The following is a 16,807-nucleotide window of genomic DNA, read 5'->3' as shown; positions in this document are numbered from 1 at the left end:
TTTTGCTGCATATAGGAAACACACCTAACTAATAAAGACAGACACTACCTCAGAGTAAAAGGTTGAAAAATATTTTTCAAGCAAATGGCCCCAAGAAACAAGGTGGAATAGCCATTCTAATATTGAATAAAATAGACTATCAAACAAAATTATCAAAAAAGGGGTAAGGACACTTAATACACATCAAAGGAAAAATCCACCAAGATGAAAATTCGGTTCTGAATATGTATGCCCCAAATGCAAGAGCAACCACATTTGTTAAAACAAAACAAAACAACAACAAAAACAACAAGAAGAAAAGCATTACTAAAGCTTAAAGAACACATTGAACATCAGACAATAATAGTGGGAGACTTCAACACCTCATTCTCAGCAATAGACAAATCATAAAAACAGACTCTAAACAGAGACACAGTGAGACTTAGAGAAATTATGAACCAAATGGATTTATCAGATGTCTACATTTCACCCTAAAACAAAAGAACATACTTTCTCAGTACCTCATGATACCCTCTCCAAAAGTGACCTTATAATCAGACACAAAACATGCCTCATCAGATACAAGAAGTTGGAATTAATCCCATGAATTCTGTCAGATAACCACTGAATAAGGCTAGGGGGGATGGAATAGGAGGTATTCTTTATAGTAACCAGTAAAAAGAATAACATTTGAAATATAAATAAAGAAAATATTTAATAAAAATGACAAAAATGAAAAGAAATGCATAATAACAAAAATTGAAGAAATTTTTAAAAATCATCAAATTCTACTACAAAAACATATAATAAACAAAACTGGAACTTATAGATAAAATGGATGATTTTATCTCTAGAGAGATACAAGATACCAAAGTTAAATCAGAATCACACAAACCATTAAAATTATTCCTACAAAAAAAAAAAAAAAAAAAAAAAGCCCAGGGTCAGATGGTTTTAGTGCAGAATTCTACCAGATCTTCAAAGAAGACCTAACATTAATACTTCTCAAATTATTCCACAAAATAGAAACAAAGGGAACACTACCTAATTCATTCTATGAAGACACAGTTACTTTGATATCTAAACCATGCAAAGACCCAATGAGGTAAGAGAACTTCAGAGCAATTTATCTTATAAATATCAATGCAAAAACACCCAATTAAATTCTTGCAAACTGAATCCAAGAACACATCAAAATGATCATTCTTCAATATCAAGTAGGCTTCATCCCAGGAATGCAGGAAGGTACAATATAAGAAAATAAATCAACGTAATCCAATACATAAACAAACTCACAGGAAAAAGAAAGAAAACGTGTGATCATCACATTAGATTCTGAAAAAGCCTTTGACAAAATACAACCCCCTTCATGTTAAAAGACTTGTACAGATCAGGAATTCAAGGCACATACCTAAAAATAGTAAAAGCAATATACTGCAAACCAATAGCCAACATCAATGGAGAGAAACTTGAAGCAATCCCACTAAAATCAAGACAAGTAGACAAGACTGCTGGTTTTCTCTCTAGCTATTCAATACAGTACTCGAAGTTCTAGCCAGAGCAATTAGACAACAAAAGGAGGTAAAAGGCATACAAATTGGAAAGAAGAAAAGAAGTCAAGATATCATTATTTGCAAGTAACATGGTAGTTTACATAGGTGATCCCAAAAATTCTATCAGAGAACTCCTATAGCTGATAAATAACTTCTGCAAAGGGGCTGGATATAAAACAGACTCAAACAAATCATTACCCTTCATCTACACAAAAGATAAACAGGCTGAGAAAGAAATTAGAGAAATAACAGCATTTATAATAGACACAATAATATATAATATCTTGGTGTGACTCTAACCAAACAAATGGAAAATCTGTATGACAAGAACTTCAAGTCTCTGAAGATAAAATTGAAGATCTCAGAAAATAGAAAGATCTCATATGGATCCAAATGATTAACATAGAAAAACTGGCCATCTTATCAAGCAATCTTCAGATTCAATCCCCATCCAAATTCCAACCCAGTTCTTCACAGAGATAGAAAGAGTAAGTCTCAAATTCATCCGGAACAACAAAAAACCCAGAATAGCAAAAAAAAACAATTTTCCACAGTAAGAGAAATTCTGGGGGATCACCATCCCTGGCCTCAAACTCTACTACAGAGTAATAGTGAGGAAAGCCATGTGATATTGGTAGAGAGAAAGGCAGGTAGATCAATGGAATAGAATTGTAGACCCATAAATGAACCCACACACCTTTGGTCACTTGATCTTTGACAAAGAAGCCAAAACTATCCAGTGGGAAGGGGAGTATTTTCACCAAATGGTGCTGGTTCAATTCTCTATCTGAATATTAAAGAATGCAAATTTATCCAGTTTTATGTCTTTGTACAAAGCTCCAGTCCAAGTGGATTAAGGACCTCCACATAAAACCCGGTAGAGAAAAACTAATAGAAGAGAAAGTGGGAAGACCTCGAATATGTGGACACAGGGGGAGATTTCCTGAACAAAACACCAATGGCTTAGGCTCTAAGATAAACAATTGGCAAATGGGATCTCATAAAACTGAAAAGCTTCTGTAAGGCAAAGGACACTATCAATAAGAGGAAAATAGCAACCTACAGATTGGGAAAAGATCTTTACCAACCCTACATCCTAAAAACAAGGTTTGTATATCCAAAATATTCAAAGAATTCAAGAAGTTAGACTCCAGAGAACAAATAATCCTATTAAAATGGAATACAGACCTAAGTAAAGAATTCTCAACTGAGGAATCTTGAATGGGTGAGAAGCATCTAAAGAAATGTTCAACATCTTTAGTCAGCAGAGAAATGCAAATCAAAACAACCCTGAGATTTCACCTCATACCAATCATAATTGCTAAGTTCAAAAACTCTAGTGACAGCAGATGCTGGCAAGGATGTGGAGAAAAAGGAGCATTCCTCCACTGTTGGTGGGAATGTAAGCTGGTAAAACACTTTGGAAAACAATCTGTTGGTTCCTCAGAAAATTGGGAGTAGTTATACCTAAAGAACCAGTTAAACCACTACTGGGTATATTACCCAAAAGATATTGCATATATGCCATATATACCCAAAAGATATTGCATACTCAAAGATCTATGCTCCACTATGTTTATAGCAATCTTATTTATAAAAACCCAGAAGTCCCTCCAAGGAAGAATGGATACAGAATATGTGGTAAATTTACACAATAGAGTACTATACATACAGCAATTAAAACCAATGACTTCATGAAGTTTGCAGGAAATGAATGAAACTAGAACATATCATCCTAAGTGAGGTAACCTAGACACAAAAGGACACACATAGTATGTACTCACTGATAAGTGGATATTAGCCCAAAAATTCAGCATATCCATGATACACCTCACAGACCACATGAAGTTTAACAAGAAGGAAGACCAAAGTGTGGACCCTTCAATCCTACTTAGAAGAGAGAACACAGGAGGTAAAGAGAGGGAAGGCTCTGGGAGAGAGAGGAGGGGGTGGAGAAAGGGGAACAGGTTTAGGTATGGGAAGAGACATGAGAGAATTCCAGAGGGTGAGGAGAATGAATAGAAGTATGCATCAATGGAACTTGGGGAATAGGGAGAAACACTACAAAGTCCCTGACACCAGGGAAGCAAGAGGGTCCCAGGACCCAAAGGGATGACATTAGTCAAAATACCCAACACAAGGGAGATAGTACCTGAAGAGACTACTTCCACTAGATAGACATGGTCCCCAGTTGAGGGATGGGGTCACCCACCCATCTAAAAATTTTTAACCCAGAACTGTTCCTGTCTGAAGGAAACTCAGGGAAAATAATGGAGCAAAGTCTGAAGGAAAGGCCAACCATAGACCACCCCACCTTGGGATCCATCTCATTTGCAGACACCAAACCCCAACTGTATTGCTAATGCCAAGGAGCACTTGCTGACAGGAGCCTGGTATTGCCGTCCTCGGAGAGACACTGTCATCATATGACTAAGACATCCTCAGATATTCACAGACAACCATGGGACTGACCTCGAGGACCCCAATGGAAGACTTAGGGGAAGGAGTGAAGGAACTAAAGTGTATTGCAACCCCATAGGAAGAATAACAGTATCAATTTACCAGATCCCCACCCCTCAGAGCTCCCAGGGACTAAACCATCAATGAAAGAGTACACATGGAGGGATCCACGGCTCCAGCTACCTATGTAGCAGAGGATGGCCTTGTTTGGCATCAATGGGAAGAGAGGACCTTGGTCCTGTAAAGTCTTGTTGTTCCAGCATAGTGGGATGCTAGAGGGGTGAGGCAGGTGTGGGTGGGTGGGGGAGCACTGTCTTAGGGGCAAAGAGGGTGGGAGATAGGAAGGGAGTTTGAGGAGGAGAGACATGGCAGTGTGACAATATTTTTAATGTAAAGAAATAAAATAATCAAGTAATAAAAAAAGAATTTAGAATGTAAGGGTTCATAAACTTGGGAAGATTACTGTATATCAAGCATTTATTTTCTAAGGATTTGTATAGATATAGATATAGGTATATATTTGAATATCAAAGCTCTGACAGCTAAGATAAAGATTAAGCTGAGCTATTTATAACATTATTATGTTGATAAAAGAAAGAAAATTGGGCAAATTTTCATTGAGTATTATGTAATTTTTATCATTTAGAGATATATTTATTTATAGCATTTATGACCCAAGCAGCTGTGAGGCTTCATTTAAATATTTGCCTTTTTTAAAAAAATTAAATTGGTTTCTAAATTCTGATGTATCTCAAAAAATGACAAACTCACTTTTATATCATAGTAAGGCATTTTTATATTTTTATTTAAAAGTAAGTAAAAATTTTTACGTTTCAAATCAACTGCTAACAGTATGTATTTTCATGGTTTACTTTTTTCAGTTATGTTATGTCAAGTCATATAATGGCTTATTATATTCAATATAATAATATAATGCAATTCCTTAATGCATTTAAAATTTTAAAGTAGGTATAAAGTTATAAAAGCCTTTTAAGTTAAAAATGTATTAAATTGCCTGATTAATTTCTGATATGTAAAATGTCAGTGCTATCATAGTTTATGTAGTAGCATACTTACTTTGTAATCTTTATTAAAATGAGATGACACTATTCCAGTAATAAATTTGAGTCAGGAGTTATATATACACCCATGAACAGTAGATAGATAGATAGATAGATAGATAGATAGATAGATAGATAGATAGATAGATAAATTGATATATAGATAGAATAACAATGCTACTTCTTTAAAGTTTTAAGTGGTTTAGATTTTCTCTTTCTGTACATAAACTTCCAGTTTTCTTCTCATTTCTCACTCTTCTTTAAATTTACATATTTACATTTTTTATCTTTTGCTATTTATTTGTTAATATTTAACATTTAGTTCACCTTTTCATAGGCTTAGTTAACACTTGCCGGGATTTTAAATTTTCCCCATCTAATTTTGTAAATTTAACATGAGGAAATGATTTTGATCCTATAAAATAATGAATACTGATAAAAGTATAATTATAAGTTATAATTTTGATTGCCTGGAGGACAATCATATATACATATTTGTATATGTTACATATATTAATACATAAATGCATACATACTAAACACACATATGAAAATGTTACACACAAGTGTGTTACTTATTCTATGCACATACATATCAGTATCTTATTATACATTGAATATATTATATATCTGCAATGAAACATTTATGAATTTCTGTGTATTAACATTGTTTTTAGCAACCTTCATAATATTAAAACTATTGCTGCACATGGCAATGAATTCATGGTATCTTGTATGAGATTGTAACAACATACATGTCAAATTCAACCCCTTAAGACAAACTTATAAATTCCATTCTATGGAAACATTTCAGAGAGAAATAGTAACACCCCTGTTGCTTCAGAGCTATTACATCCTAAAGCTGATTAAAAAAAAGAAAATCTATGTGTCAAAGCACCAAATTATATGCTAAAATGTTACAACGAAATCCATTATTGCTTATAACTAAAATATATTAATAGAATGGATAAATACTTAAATGAGAATGAAAGAGGTGATGTTACTTACAAATAGTGTGATGTTTTAAAGTATTATTAAATTATACAAAAATGTAAAAGTGAGTAAATGTGATGATTACAGTATATTCTGAGATGCTGTTGAGTATGTCCTAATTCCATTTAAATGAATACTAAGACACTCAGTGAGTGTAAGACTGAAGTGGATGTAATCCTAAAAAAAAAAAAAAAAAGCATGTCAACTAAAAGACTCTTTGTCATTTTACCGGAATGTCTTAAAGAAGAATTAAGAGAAAAGATGCACTCTTTGAGTGGTACAAAGTACAAATATATGAAGGGATGTCCTAATAGAAGCTTGTTGGGCTGTGGCACGCTCATGGGCGTGGGTCTTGTTGGGCTGAATTGTGGGTCTCAACGTCTTCCATCCCCAAGAGGTTGGGGCTACGGCTCAGAGAGGCAGTGGTGAGGGAATTTGACTGTATTCGCTCCACACCAAGCAGGGCAGACTTTAAGACTCCGTTCTGTGGGTGGAGGGAAAACAGTCTGGGGCCCCATGGGGGACAGAGCTCTTGGGTTGGGGATCCCCTGGCCAAGACAGCCAGGAACCAAGTGGTTCTCAGCCCTTGGGCTCTCAGGCACCACTGAGAGTTGGCAGAAGGGCCTAGAAGGGCCTGGATCAAACCCACAGCCACGAAGGGAGCGGGGAAAGTCCCTGTTGCTTCATGCAGAGAGGAGACTCTTGGTTGTAACAACTCTCTTGGCTGGGTCATGGTTGGCTCCGCTTGCTCACTTGAGTTGGTGGCCTCATAGCTGGAATGTATAGAGTTCTCTGACAGGAGATTTGACAACTGGTACAATATTGGAAGACCTTCTCCATGGTGCCCCAGAGCAGGCCCCAAAGAAGAGAGGTAGTCCAGGTCTTAAGATATGGTCTTAACATATTTATTGTTTTGACAGAAAATGGATAAAGCTATACCCCACATTCTCAGGGTGGGCCTGAGGTTAAATACCTTTTGCAAGGAGGATGGTCTGAGAAGGAATGCTTAATTGGCTACACCCGCTAGCCTTTAGGTATCTCATGAATATGGCGATGTCTTGAGGCTCTGCAGCCTGTGTCACATCCTCTACCTGTGCTACATAACCGATGGCCACAAACCTCTCTGTGGAAGGGGCTGTAGCTATGTGAAAGGAGCCAGGGGCCCAGGATTACGTAAGGCAGAACTCCTACCATCCCTGCAGGGTTCAAGGCCCACTCGACTAAGTACCCAGATGCCTCTCACAGCCCTACAGAAGCTAAATATTTTAAAATTAGATAGCTCTCTCCTCTGGATTCTATAGAAACCCACACTTACATGCACATTCTCAGTCTCATCTTATACACTTGTGCATAATTAAAAACAGTAAAAATGAAAAGGCTTAAAAGAAACTGCAAAGGTCATATTTAACATTCAAAATAGTTTTTAAGGCATCAAAGAAAATAAAAAATACATGGAAAAAGTTATATAAAGTATGGACTTCAGTATGAATGATTCACGAAAGACAGAGCTGTGAATAAAAATACCAAAATAACTATATAGTTATACCTAAAATGGTATTTATATCACACAGAAGATAGGCAGATAATAATTACAATATTGTTAGATAGAAATGGATGATAGAGGGGTAACGTGATAGTTAAATGAAAGGTACATGGTAAAGTATGGACAGATACTATATGATTGGAGGTAGATGACTTGTATGTAGGTTGATAAATGACAGAGGATTGATAAATGTTTCAGTAGCAGGTAGCATATCACTATAATTACAAAATAAAGTATCAGATTGATCTGCAAACAAGTTATGAACAAAACCCATGTAGCCTGTTTATTTGACATATTTCCATTTAGAATCTTTTCTTTAATAACTGAAGTTACTTTTCAAAGTTTTGATTTCACATGAGTTCACAGAAATCTGTTTTAGCTTGACTTCTGTCCTTTTCAATTTCTATGAACTATTTCTTATTCTTCAAACAGCACACTTAACCACAGAAAATTTCACTACAAAGATCATTTTAATTTCCACATCTACAAAAGAGAAGAGCCATGCTTTCTTCAACAGTTGCCAGAATGACTTGAACCCCTTTCTGATTATCTGAGCACAGAAAAATCACTAAATGAATTTTTAACAATTACCTTCTTCAGTACAAGGATGATAATGAGATGTGTTATAAAGATATTTGTTTTCTTCAACTCTGAGTACATAGGAATCATCGGGAGACTTTGTTACATCAAGCATCCCTAGAAGCCTTGCTGCCCATAGCTTTAATTCAACTGGCATACTACTTTTCCAATAAGTTCCCGGATGAAGGATTTGGACAGCAAACCTTTCTCTTTCATGACAGGTATAACTCACTGTTATGTATATGATTCTTTTGTTTCATAACATTAAACAGACTTCAAGCTGAAAAGAACTCAGTGACTCTACATTGAAAGACAGCAAATTATTTGACCTAAAGTATTCTGGAAAAATAAAGAAGTTCTGTTTCCTGAAAGCCATGCATATTTTATGATTTTGTGTGTGTGTGTGTACGTGTATGTGTACATAATATTGTTTTCTATAAGAATAAATATGGGAAATAGCCCATAGAGAGAATAAGAGAGAATCAGTACATATAAAAGTTCACATGTTTAATAACTGGGGTGAGATTATTATAGATTATATGCTCTCAGTTATTAATTTATAGTGTTATTTAATTTTGCATGGTAGCTACTCAAATGCACATTGCTTAATTTCTGTGTTTCTATTAACAGTTAATAGATAATTTTGCATGAAGCCATCAACACTTTTTTCAAATGTTTCCAAGTTCTAAGACTGTGATGAAACAACTTGGTACTTGTAGCTATCACAATTGCAAAAATATAAGTTTTTATTTATTTTGGTCCTTGTTTTAACTAATTAGATGTGACAGCTCTACAGAATTAATATAACCCTTCAATAAAACCTTCGACACTGATAATACCTGAATTAAAGTTGATCCACCTAGTACAAGTTCCTGAAATTTCTGGTAAGATTTGTGCACAAAATAAAAATGTTTTTCAAACTCCTAAGTTATGAGTGATTCCTATGTAACAATAGACACTATAAATTATTAATGTCCAAAGCAAGTTCATGAATCACAAGGCACAGGTTGGCATTAGAGATCAAGCATATTGTAGAAGAGATATTAGGTACAGTTGGTAAAGACTGATACCCTCTGTAAGAAAAGAATGAATAGTTTAAAAGGTGCATGTATTAACAAAATGCTTTATTGACATATTGAAAGTGATTAATGGGAGAATTCAGAAGACAAGTATCAGGTAGTCTATTAAACTCTTCTCAAAAGAGAACTGAGTACCATTGAGTGGTTAAGGAATAAGTATCTGAAAAAATACTTTAAAGAAGTTGGTTCCAGAAGGCTCATCATATGATATAGATCTCTGCATTTTTAGGTACCTATATCCTACACCTAGAACTGCTCCAAATAGTCCTACCTACTGGGAACAAGATAGTGAACATATTTGAAGATTTGAGAGATATTTAATATCTAAACTATAATGAGGTTATAAGGCAATATTCAACTTTTAAGCATCCGTTTGGGAAAACAGAGTGTAGAAAAATTTTGGAAAGATTTTTTGTTTTGTTTTATTTTGGGTTTTTTGGGTTTTTTTGTTTTTGTTTTTTTGTTGTTGGTTTTTTTGGAATATAAAATTACTGTTTATTTTTTTTCCATTTTTTATTAGATATTTTATTTACACTTCAGATGCCATCCATTTTCCCCTTACCCCCCCCTTAGAAAGCCTCTATCCCATGCCCCCTTTTCCTTTTTGCATTTATACATTTTTTTAAAAAATGTTAATCATAGGCTTTATAAGTTCGGTATTGCTCAATCAGAGGTGTAACCCCCTACTCAACCTAGATATATCAACTATCTCTGACTGGTGGAGATACATGAACATTTGCCTCCCTGTCTTCCCCCCTCTTTCTCTCTTTCATCACCTAGCTTCTCCTCTCCTTCTTCTCTTCCTCTTCTTACTCCTTCTCTTCCTCTCAGTACTCCTCCCACATTAGCTCCTCCTACATAACACCCTTCCTGTTAAAATGAAACTTTTCTCTCAAAATACAATTAGAGCATAATTATGCCAATTTGTACCAGTGAGGTACAAGATAGTCCTAATACCCAGTCCATCATTTTGTTGACTAACCAGAACCTCTGTCATCTATCCTAACTAAAACATTTAGTTCTGAACCTGGCTTTAGGATGAATGTCAGCTGACGACCATCCACTCAAATCTTTTCTCTCAAGGTAAATAGCCAGGATTGGCTATGAAGCTATAAGTTTTCAACCCCGTCAGAAATTCAGAATGACTGAGTTAACTATAATTGTGGGAAGCATAAAGGATAGCGTCTAAAACTTAGCCAATTTATAGAGACCTCTGAACACCTGGACACTCGCTCTACTTCAAAACGTTGGAGCATCTGTTCTTCTGCCTTCTGGCCCAGGATCATCTGACAGACCTTAGTGCTGCAGAATTATTAAGGGCTGATTACTCTGTCTAGGCAGATACAATCAGTCAACTATTCTGCAAGTGTGTCCTTTTCTGGACAGTAATTTGTCTGGAGAAGGAAATAGTCAATTCTTGTCTAGTGGCTGTCTCACCACAACTGGAGTAACTCCAAAGATGCTCGATTTCTTCTTAGAATTCAATATAGGAAGCTTTCAGGAGCAGACAGGTCTCTAATCAAAATGAACATTAATACAGAAATGTTTGTCATGTCAATTCTGTGGATTTCTGATGTTTTGAAAACCAACTATCCATGTAAGGTAATCTGGACTGTTGCCTGTTAACTCCACTCAGCTATTTCTAAATAAAACATAGAAAGCACCCTAACAATAAACTTCAAGCCATGAATTTGCTATAGTCCCTTAACTCACAGGCTGATCATCTCAAATCAGTTAAAAAAAGTTAAAGAAGGCCTGGGTCTAAGCCTTGTATTCCTAAATGTGTTATACTGGTACAATGCCTATGAGAGTAACAATATTCATCTCATTCTTATATCAATAAGAAGCTCATACCAATGAAAACCTTAAAATTTGTAATCAAAGTAAATTGGTGCCATTTAAGAATTTATATCTTCATCTTGATACTAATTATACTGATTTCTACTAATAGGTTATGGCTATGCAATAATCCCTCACTAATCCTATATATTCCCACAAAGCCACTACTTTTCCCTAGAAAGATAGCCCAACATTTACCACCTTAGTCCCCAAGCCCAGGGAATAGGGGCACTGACTCTTCATTAGCTTCTTCAAGCTGATTATGGGCATTAAGGTATTAGAAGAGGAGTGGGGGAAAGAGCAAATTGATAAGCCTCTGATGCTGTGTCTTCACTGCTTCCAGATGGAATTCCCAGAACTCAGAGGTTTGAACAGTTCTGCCCAGCTTGCTTGATGAGTAGATACACCAAGGCTGATCATTCTGCAATAAACAATTCTCAAACCAAATGAATCTTGGAAAGAATTAATAGCACTTAGACAAAAACTCTAATCAGAACATAAAAGATTTAGCCTAATGGCAAAAAAGCTGAGAGTGGTCAAAACCTGTGTTGAATGTCAAAATCCAAGCCAGTCTCTCACAGACCATCACAGTGATAGTGTGAAGACTTACAGTCAAGCTCTTCGAAGCAATAAACCTTCTGATGGGCTTAAACAGGTCGTGTCATCATAGATTTTTTTTCTGGGGTTATAAGGCATAAAAGAGCTTTTAAAAAATCAATTGTGCTTGATTTTGTCTAGTGAAGTACATCATAATTTGATACAAGAGGCTGCCAGACTTTTAAGGAAATTATATCAAATTGTGTGGGGGAAAAAAAGTCAAAACCTATTTTTTTAAGGCCTGTGAATCCATCAGAGGCATCAAAAAAGACAGAGAAAATACACACCAGCTACATAAATGCCTTGTTAGCAAAAGGAGTGATTTAGAGGCAGGGGTAAAGAAAGAACACAGCACCTGGGCCGGATCTACAGTAAGTCATCTGTGGTCAGTGAAGCTGGGCACTCATAAGCCTATTGTCACCTATGTACAGGGCGGAAGTGCAGAACTGCCTGAGAGCAGGGCATTCTGGTGAGTGCCTTTCCTCCCTGGGAGAGAGTGAGATTCTTGACTTCAACTGATGGCTTTGTTTTCAAACTTCACAATGTAAGCCTTTTTCTCAGTTTCTCCTATCATTGTTGTTACCATTTTAAAATGTTGCTTTCTAGAGTGGTACAGTTATTCACAAGTTTAATGTAGTTGCTTTATAAATATAAGATTATAAATATTTTTAAACTTGCACATAAAATAAGGTTTCTTGATCAGATTCAACACTTTGCAATGGTTTATTTGGAGCATCGGATATATCTTCAAGATGTCTCTATGACTTGAAAATGTAGTTTCTCTATGGAAAATTATTTTATGACTTATTTGAAAGTTAGGCAAATATACCTAAATATGCACCTTTAAAACTTATTTTAATACTTGATCAGTATTTATTTTTAAAGCTGGCAGATCATTTGCATGATCCAAAATCAAGTTTGTGCATTAAAAAAATACTAAAGTTTCTATACAAGTTTTGTTTTCTATGTAGCCAGTTTCCACATATTCAGTACCATGAAAAGTATATTTTCAGAAACTTTATATTCTTTTATATTGGAAATATAACAGTATCTTATATACTTGTTCAAATATATTTTTTTAGAAACATAAATAAAATGTTTTGAATATCTACACATAAAAGCTACTATTTATTAAATTTTAATTATATATTATAAGTCTACATATTTAGAAATTTGTTCTTCATCTAAAAGAAATCAATATAAAATTTCTAAATAAATATTACGATTTACTCACGTACTATCAGTACAAGAATCCAATATATTACTGAGAACATCAGTACTATCATACATAATCCTGTAAATAACTTGAGTCTCAAGTCTAAAACACATTGATATTCAGACAGACACACAAACACATACACAGAACTGTGCACGCACACACATGCAAGCACATACACACACATATATGAACAGATGTATTCAGACATTTGATTTAACAAAAGCATTATAAACTTTACAAACATTAATGAAAATTTAAACATGTGATATGCTGATTCATTAATATGCATCTTTAGTATAATAAAAATAGAACTGAAAACGCAAAAATGTTTTATTTACTTAAAAGTAACAAAATTAAACCAAGTCCATATTAACACAAAAATATTATTAGTGAAAAGACCTATATTTTGCAAAAGCAGGAGGGAAATAAAGAAGAGGCATGAAAATGCTCTCCTATTTTAATTCATTTAAACATATATTAATTTGATTACGACTACACGTACCTACCATAAATGTGCAAGCTGTACTTTTACTTGATGTAGGTGAGAAAGGGAAGGCTGTTATTATAATCCTCTTGTAGCTTCAGCATTACATCAAGACATAACAAGAGGTAGTATATAAGGAGTAATTTTAATACATATAAAAATATAACAATGAATTTTTATATTTTCAATTTAACTTTTTGTTTAGTGTCCAAGTCTTTTCTTTATACTTTTCTGTAATCAGGTGTGTGTCCTTTTGTATATATTGCTTATAGAGTTATAAGGAAATTCTATAATTTTTCTCATTCAGTATGTAGTGTTAAATATCTCAGTATCAGTAGTCTTAAATAAATGGACTAAAAATGAAATAATGAGAGCAGTTTCCAAGGAACTGTCAGTATCAATTATAAACGTTAGTAAAAGACATTACCATCAAACACTGAAAAGCTGAAGGGGGCACAAATCAATAGAAAGATGTAGCAGCTTTTTAAATTTTAAAATGTATTCCTATGAGTTAGTGATGGGGCTCAGGAATTATGAGCACTGGCTGCCCTTCCAGCAGTTCTGGGTTTAGTTTCCAACATCCACATGGCAGCTCGAGCCACCTGTAACTCCAGTTGCAGGGAATCTGGTTCTTCTACCTTCCTTGAGTACCAGACCCACAGATGGTGTGCAAGCATACATAATACACACATGCATGCACACATATGGTGCACATATACTCATTGTGCACACGTGGTACACATGGCATACTCTCAGATGCAGGCCAAACACACACAAATTGAAATAAGCAAAATAAATTTAATAAAAATACTTAAACGTCTTTAAATAAAACACCTTGCAGATTTTCTGTCATCCTTGCCAAATAACAAGGATAGTCTTTACAGACATTAAAAGATAATAATAAGTGGCAATACTTGCATTAGAGACTAAGAAGTCCTTCTTTTATTATTTCTCAAAGATAAGCAAGCAAATTATCTAAGCAAAAGGTACGCTACAAGCCTGGGAAGATTAGTGTTGTAAATTTAATAGAAGCTAGAATCACTTTTTTAACCATTTGGGTTTTTTTTTCTTTTTTGAATTTTTTTTATTTACATTTCAAATGTTATCCTCTTTCCCAATTTCGATCTGGAAACCCCCTAACCTCTCTCTCTTCCCCCTGCTTTTATGAGGGTGTTCCCCCACCCACCTACCCATTTCAGCCTCTCTGCTCTTAAATTTCCCTATACAGGGGCATCAAGCCTTCATGGGATCAAGGGCCTCTTCTCCCAATAATGCCAGAAAAGGCCATCCTCTGCTATATATGTGGCTGGAGCCACGGGTCCCTCCATGTGTACTCTTTGCTTGGTGTTTTAGTCCCTGAGAGCTCCAGGGGTTCTGGTTGCTCCTTTACTAAGGTCTCTTAGATGACACACATGGAAAATAACAACAACAACAACAAAACCCAAACAATCAAGAAAATTAGAGCTTTGGGTTTTTGTTTGGTTGGTTCTTTTTATTGGGTTGCAACCCCCTTCAGTTCCTTCTGTTATTTCTATAACCCAAGATGTTTCACCTCCATGTTGAATTTATAAATGATAAACTATTTTTTACTAGATTTATAAATATGACTATGAAGTAACCAAAAAAGGAATGTTCCTAATACAAATATAAAACTCAGAATGATTTCAATTAAGTTTTTGCCATCTAGTTACATCCAATTTTGAGATGAGGAGTTATTTCTTCAGCTAAAATGTAGTAGCTTTTTAGCCTTTATGTCTTCCAAGTAAGATAGAGAGATGAAAGCTAGTTAAATAAGATTAACACTATTCTTATACATTGCCAGAAGCTTCAACAATATGTGCTCCTTTACTAAGGTCTCTGAGATGACACACATGGAAAATAACAACAACAACAACAACAACAACAAAAACAACAAAAACCAAACAATCAAGAAAATTAGAGCTTTGGGTTTTTGTTTGTTTGATTATGTTTTGTTGTTTTGTTTTTTGTCTTTTGTCTGTTTTCTTTTCTTTCAGTAATTAATTTCTTAATCCACTTTACATCCTGATAGCATCCCCACTTCCTCCTCTCCTCCCAGTCCTGAATTTATTAAATCCCTTCCTTATTAACCCCTTCTCTTGAGTAACACTCCACCTTGGGACATTTAACCTAAGCAGTACTAAGCACATACTCTCCCACGGAGGCCCAACCAGGCAGCCCAGCTAGGGAAAGGGCATCTAAATGCAGGCAACAAAGTCAAAAACACACCCTACAGACTCCTGTTGACTTGTTGCACATGAACAACAAGCTGAATATTTGCTGGAACTTTGTAGGGGGCCTAGGTCCATCCTATGCATGCTCTTTAGTTGGTGGTTCAGTCTCTGTGAACCACCAGGCTGAGGTTATTTGACTCTGTAGGTCTTCCTGTGGAGTCCCTGGCTTGCTCACTTCTATCCCTACTCTTCCAAAAGACTCCTGCAGCTCCTGATATTTGGCTGCGGCTAAGAGAAAGAGAAAGCAGTGTGGTTGTAAATCTGGAGAGGCAGGGAGGATCCAGGAGCAGATGAGATAAAAGAAACAGTGATCAGAACATATTGTTTAAAAAAGTCAATTTTAAAAGAAAAATTGAAAGATAAACACTGAAAGGAAGCAAATAACTAGTGTTTGATGCAGCAGAGAGAGAGAGAAAAAAATAATTTCCCTATATAAGCAACATGTTTTTTTCTTTGACCATCCACGTTTGGACAGTGAAAGTTTTCCAGTGTATTATCTAATAAGAATGAGCAACAAAACAAAAGGGTCACACTGCCATGACTGTGCTATGGATCAAAGGCACAATGTGACATTCACTTCAGTTATCTCTGTTAATCACTAAGAATGAGCAGAGAGGGAATTCTGAGCAAATTCAAGAGCCTCATGGCCTTAATCGAAATGAGACTAAATCACTTCCCAAATAGTATTAGAACCAATTAAATCTAATAAAGTTGTTCTATTATAAAAATTATAATTCTAAATAACAAAGTATCAAAAATAAATTGAAAAATCAAGAGCACTTACCACAGAATAAAAAAAAGTATTAAAATTAAGAATATATTGTCTGTAAATGTTCAATTAAAAGCAAAAGAGTCCTCATGTTGAAGAATAAATTAAATTGAGCAGCTACAAGTATTTTATTGATCTGATCATGGGGTTCTCAATGGAGGAGTTAGAGAGAAGAGCTGAAAGAGTTTGAAGCCCCATGGGGAGAGCAACAATACCAACCAACCAGAGCTCCCAGGGTCTAAACCACCAGCCTGGGAGCACATAGGGAGGGACCCATGACTCCAGCTGTATATGTAGAGAAGGATGGCCTTGTTGGACATAGGTGGGAGAAAAGGTCCTTGGTCCCATGAAGGCCAGATGCCCCAGTGTGGGGTAATTCAAGGGCAGGGAGGTGAGAGTT

This window comes from Arvicanthis niloticus, chromosome 3 (assembly GCF_011762505.2).
Source record: "Arvicanthis niloticus isolate mArvNil1 chromosome 3, mArvNil1.pat.X, whole genome shotgun sequence".
NCBI lineage: Eukaryota > Metazoa > Chordata > Mammalia > Rodentia > Muridae > Arvicanthis > Arvicanthis niloticus.
This window is presented reverse-complemented; position numbering follows the sequence as displayed.